Raw genomic sequence first — 6,000 nt, forward strand, 5'->3', positions numbered from 1 at the left:
CGTGACTCACCCCGGGCCCGAGGCTCCCGCGGGCTCCCGCGACTCCCGGCGACCGAGTCTCTCCGGACGCCTAGCCGAGCTCGAAAAACCGGTGCGACTTCTTCGGGCAGGCGATCCCAGCCGACCGACCCTCCCTCCCCTCTGCGGCCCTAGAAGATGCGGCGAAGGAGGGGCTTGGCAGGCAGCACGAGGTGGCTCCGGGCCGCAGGCTGAGCGCAGAGCCGGGCAGACCTCCCTGAACGCGGGCGGGGATCAATCTGGGAAAGTTCTCTGGGTGCCGCTCCCAGCAACTTTCAGGGGTGGGGCAGGGAAGGGATAAGCCACCTCCGCACCTCCTCGGGTTTCGGAAACTGCTTCCTAATAACGACGTGTGCGGGCCAGGGGCAGCCGCTGACTCAAGGGGTGGTGCCCCGCCTAGGTCGAGGGGGTGGGTTTCCAAACATCACAAGACCGCTTAGCCAGGTTAGTCACCACGGGCCCGGTGGCACCTCTAGGTGAGCTGGAAGGGTACTTGTTCCCGGCTAATGAGACTAATGATGCTAACCACCTTGTCATTTGCTCCGTTAGGTGAATTGCGTCCTGGCAAGGATGAGAAACCGGAACCAGAATGACCCTGAAAGAGTGACTCCCAACTTAAATGAACCTGTGCGTTTCTGTTGCCTTGGGGACACAAGTGTCCATATGTGCCCCCCCCCCCCAGTCCCTCGGGATGATCTCACCAGTTAGGTTGCAGGAAGGGTTGTTGCTGTCTAAAAATGGTCAAGGATCGGCATTGCCTTGGAGTTTCCACACCTTGTGGCAGTTTTCAGTCAACCATGGTCTTGGAGGGAGTAACTAGGCATCCGGGCAGCTGGCTAAACCTCCAATGACTTTTAATTGATAGAAATGCTTTTTATGTCATTGCTGACTTCCCTTCTGGTTTAAGTTCGAACATGTAGGATTGTACAGACTGTCCTGTGGGGATTAACATAATCCACAAAAATAATAATAAGCATTTCTGGTGTTTCGTGTGGGTATCATTTGTGTCAATAATCATTAAACCCAATGGCAGCAAAATAGACCTTCTGAGGGAAGTGCCAAGCTGGCAGGTCACAGATGATGTCACAATCCAGAAGTTTAAGTTAACCTCCCCTGCAGTTAACCACAGGTTAGAAGACTTCATTGTGGGGAGCGAACTTGTTTTCAAGCTACAGAAAGGTGGGGATCCAGAAAAGAGCATCAACAAATAAATTTGTTTTCCTTGGGTTTATTTTTCCTTTGCAATAAGGAGTTCCTTTTTACTTTTACAAAACCTAGGCATCTTGCCCAGAAGGCAATAGAAACGGATTGGTTTGCTAGCATGCTGACTGAGTAAATAGAAATTTGAACTAACATTTTCCCCCCAGACAACCACAGATGTAATTCAGAAGTTTAGTGTCTTGATCCATGTATGACAGAGAGGGTCAAGATTCGATGTAGGTGAATCAGGGTAAACAACCCACCTACCTCCTACTTCATAATTCAAATATGTTTACATTATGGAGATGTATACCTATATACTTATACCTAAGTAAAGACCTGAGGAAAAACGACGCTGTAGGATTTTTGAACTGTGTACATGGGTGACATTTTAAGAGCCCCAAAACCCTTAGCCCTGGGTGCACTGTTGCAGGATATGATTGCTACAGACTCTACATGGGCCTCTGTGTCGAAGGCTGTTGAATGGAGAACTTGGAACATGTGGTCCTTTGTCCTTCAGTTGCCTATTCTGTCATGCCATTTACAGAAAAATAAAGCTGGGAGCAATGAAACACCCCCATAATTCTCGCTTTTGGGAGCCAGAGTCAGGAACATTGGGAGTTCAAGACTGACCTCCTCCATAGAGGGACCTCAGGTCAATCTGAGCCACATAAGACCCTGACTCCAAGACTCTGAGACAAGCAAAAGACAACCGAGTGAGAGCGAGTTTCTGAAGGAGCTCAGTGTAGCTTTTCTGTGATGCTCACTGGCTTTTAAAACAGCAGATTCTGGGGTTGGAGAGAGTCTTGGCTGCTCTTCCAGGGGAAGGGGTGGGGCTCAATTCCCAGCACTCAGGTGGCAGTGTACCACTATCACTCTTGTCCTAGGGGATCCAATGCCCTCTTCTGACTTCTATGGGCCCTGCGTACACAGGATGCACACAAACACCCATAGACATAAAAATAAACATGTAAAAAGAAAGCAAATTATTTATCTAAATGCCCTTGTTTTGACAATTACTTTTCACTGAAAGAGGTTTCTTCCTCCCTCCCTCCCACCCTCCCTCCCCCTTCTCTTTCTTTCTTTCTTTCTTTTTTTCAACCTATTAAAGTTTACTAAATCCATGGTTCATCATCTTTTAAAATGTTTGTTTGGACTGAACAGATGGCTCAGAGGTTAAGAGCACTGGCTGCTTTTACAGAAGACCCAGGTTCAATTTCTAGCACCTGTATGGCGACTCAACAACCATCTGTAACTCCAATTTAGGGGACCCGACACCCCTTTTCTGGCTTGCACAGGCACCAGGCAAAACACCTACACATATTAAAATCAAAATAAATCTTTAAAATATAAATGATGTCGGTGACCTTTCTAAAGGAGAGAAGGTGCGATGGAAACCAAGTTCAGTGGCAATGTCTGACTAGGTTTGTGGGTTGGATCCCTACTAAGGGAAAACAACTAAATTGGTTTCTCTGAAAGGGTGGTAGTAGGCCTGGGTGTGGTGGTACAGAGCTGTAATCTGAGCCTTGAGTGGGATTATTAGGATCAAGTGGTCAGAGTCAGCCTGGGCTACATAGTGAGACCTAACTGGAGAGGTGTTGAGAAGAGAGGACAGCTCGTGGTAAACAGGTTCATGTCAGTTCCTTTTTGAAGCAAGAGCACACCGTAAATGAACTCTTACAAATATTTCTTTGGTTTGATAAAACAAACTGATTAGCACAGGAAAAAATAGTACTTTTCTCCTCGTTTAATCTTCTGCTTTCAACATACCCAGAGTCAGGCATTTAACCAGTGAATTTTTATCGAGTTTACACGTGGTACCCATGGTTTATCTAAGGATTGCCCTATGTACTTTCTAAGCATGTCTAAGCAGTAGAAAAAGGCAGTTTCTCTTTCCTTCCTTCCTTCCTTCCTTCCTTCCTTCCTTCCTTCCTTTCTTTCTTTCTTTCTTTCTTTCTTTCTTTCTTTCTTTCTTTCTTTCTTTCTTTCCTTCTTTCTCATCATATAGGAATGTTTATCAAGTTGTCTTTTATAACTTACCAAATGCCCCCTATTACACCTGCCATATAATTGTTAAGGAGATAAAGTAATGGGGAACCATGAGAAACAAATGAGGAGAGAATTCTGTTATGGACATTACATAACCGGTGGGGCGGAATAATACAGGTCTACCTTATGCGTTCTTCTGAGGAGGGTAAACAGTGAGGACACTTTAGAAAGCCGTCTCAAGTTAAAAAAAAAAAAGCAAAAACAAAAAACAAAAAACAAAAAAACAAAACTAAAGGGCCGTGGGGATGGCTCAGTGAATAAAGGTGCTTGCTACTCACCCTGATAACCTGAGGTCAAATCCTGGCATCCACATCGTGGAAGTAGAGAGTTGTCCTCTGACCTCCATGTTCCCTGGGGCCAGTTCCAGAAAGGAACCTTTGGTAGAGCAGTGCCTCAAAGGAGGAAGAGGAGCAGACCATAAAGAGGAAAGCAGAGAGGGAGACTGCCTGGGAGTAAAAGGTTTAGGCAGAGAGGGGAGCATGGGGATGGGAGGTGAGTAACCCAACTAAAGGCTGTGTGGAAAAGCCACAGGAAACCTTGTAATTCAATTAAAAAGCATAGTGGGTTTTTTTTTGGGGGGGGAGGGGGGTTAAATAATTAGAAGGGAGATACTCTGAGTGGCTGGGGCATGCTGCTCCCAGAAGCTGTGGGTTACTTACAAAGGAGATCTCACTAGCAGGAGGGACACCTTCATATGAGCTGGTGCTCAGCGGGGCTCCAGAGGCCCCCAAGACAGCATAGGTTCTTGCCAAGAACTGGGTGATAAGGCTCTATAACTAAAGATACTACACACCTCAGCTGCAAGATATAGAGTAATCACTCTAGAACGAAATGAACCCTTCCTTCCTGCTGGGATGTTTCAGGGTGTCAGAAGGGACTGTGCAGGCTGCAGGAGGGAAACGGACATCATGGGTCTGACTTAGCTGTGAACCCCGGGGAACGTCAGTACTAGTCTGCCAGGCAAGGTGCCTGGGGTGGCAGTGGTGGCAAAGCTACCATGGGGTAACCAAACGCTCTCTGATTGGGTTTGAGGCCCTCAGGCGGGAACCCGTGCTTGGTATTTTAAACCCATCAAAACCACATATCATCGGACCTAAGGGGGAACTCACTGTTTTGTTGCATTGAGTTTACACAGTGTCGACTGACTTCTAAATATCCGTGTTTATACCTTTAAACATATGATACCCTCAGCCTTAACCCTGGAAGCATCTCTTGGCAACGAACAGTGGCGAATACAGAGACGGGGTGGCTGCTCACAAAACACAGTGCAGGGGGAAGACGACACCCAGAGCACCGCCCATAGCCATGCCATGCATGCCGTAGGCCGGGGAAGACACCCCGAACCTTGCTGCATCCATGCCATGTGACTCTGGGTGGTGGTGTCTCCAGACCACCACCTGATACCGTGCCGTGCTGAGCAGATGGGTGAAGGACACCCAGAGACCCATCTGCCAACAGGCCACTAGGTGCAGGTAGAGGACAACCAGAGGCCCTCTAGTCACATGGCCTTCCCACAGCAGGAGCCACTGCAATGTGCAAGTATGGTGTGGACAGATGGGACACAGAGAGAAGAGGAACAGTTTGAGCATTATGAAGAGAGATGGAACTGGAGAGGCAAGGGTGGAGAGTAACACCCTGGTGTAAATAGCCCACCCCACCATCTGAGGTCACTGTGATGTGCCATGCTGCCTCTGAGGACCATGTCTGGTAACGTAGCCATTCAGCAGGAGGGGTCTGTGTCAATGTTAATGGCTCATGTTATCACTCAAGACTACACAGATGTCCTTGGTCTGGGCCACCACCTGTAACCACACTGATATCTAAGGGCCGTGGAGAGCTAACTGGCTTTGCCCTTCACTAGCTGAGAAACTCCGAAGAACTGGCATGAGAGTAAAAGAGATGATCCTGCCCATTGCTGGGTGAACTGGCCAGGGCAGTGCTGGAGAGCTCACCCTCTAGTGTGGGGTGTGGGTGCTGGAGATCTATCTGGTGGGCCGACCAACTCAGCTACAGACACAGATCCAGGGCTTTGAGTTGGTCCACCCCAAAACCTACCTCATCTGTGAACTGCTAGAGCGCATGGAAGGGCTGGTCCTGCAGATCCAAAGCTGTAGGATCTCCATGACACAGGATATCTGGGAGGAATCCCAGTGAGGGTCCAGTATGGATAGAGTAGCAGAAACCAGAGGCCTCGAACCAGACTAATGACCCATTGCAACGAACATTTGCAAGTCACGATGTGTGGACAAGAGGACAATGTATAAGATATAAGGTACACTGTGGGACACACTCTAACACACAACAGCTTCCAAGATGAAATGTTCTCTATGCTCTGTTTTGTTTATTTTTTTGTTTGTTTTTTTGTTTTTTGTTTTTTTGTTTTTTTGTTTTTTTTTCGAGACAGGGTTTTTCTATATAACCCTGGCTGTCCTGGAACTCACTTTGTAGACCAGTCTGGCCTCAAACTCAGAAATCCGCCTGCCTCTGCCTCCCAAGTGCTGGGATTAAAGGCGTGCGCCACCACGCCAGGCTGTTTTGTTTATTTTTTAATTTTTATTCATTTTCACTTGGGAGGGAGGTTGCAAGGGCAGAGAGCAGATTGGAAGGAAGGGGGAGTTGAGTGGGAATAGGGTGCATGATGTGAAACTCACAAAGAATCAATAATAATAATAAAACCCTCAAGAGAGGCAATACTAAAGGAGCCTGCTTCTACCTGTAAAGCAAAATAAAATT

The 6,000-nt window shown here is 47.5% G+C and overlaps 1 protein-coding gene across 2 annotated transcripts in view; it reads right to left on the bottom strand.

Moving 5' to 3' along the window:
* Positions 1-75, bottom strand: part of Sgms2 (sphingomyelin synthase 2) — a 74,110-nt gene extending 74,035 nt beyond the window's left edge. Inside the window, exon 1 of one of the 2 annotated variants that reach the window (XM_029537862.1) lies at positions 11-75. The gene's annotated coding sequence lies outside the window, so the exon portion shown is untranslated. The remainder of the gene's footprint in view (positions 1-10) is intronic. The other variant, XM_029537861.1, reaches the window with a different exon arrangement.
* Between the last annotated feature and the right edge of the window lie 5,925 nt (positions 76-6,000).

Source organism: Mus pahari, chromosome 4, assembly GCF_900095145.1.
Source record: "Mus pahari chromosome 4, PAHARI_EIJ_v1.1, whole genome shotgun sequence".
Classification (NCBI taxonomy): domain Eukaryota; kingdom Metazoa; phylum Chordata; class Mammalia; order Rodentia; family Muridae; genus Mus; species Mus pahari.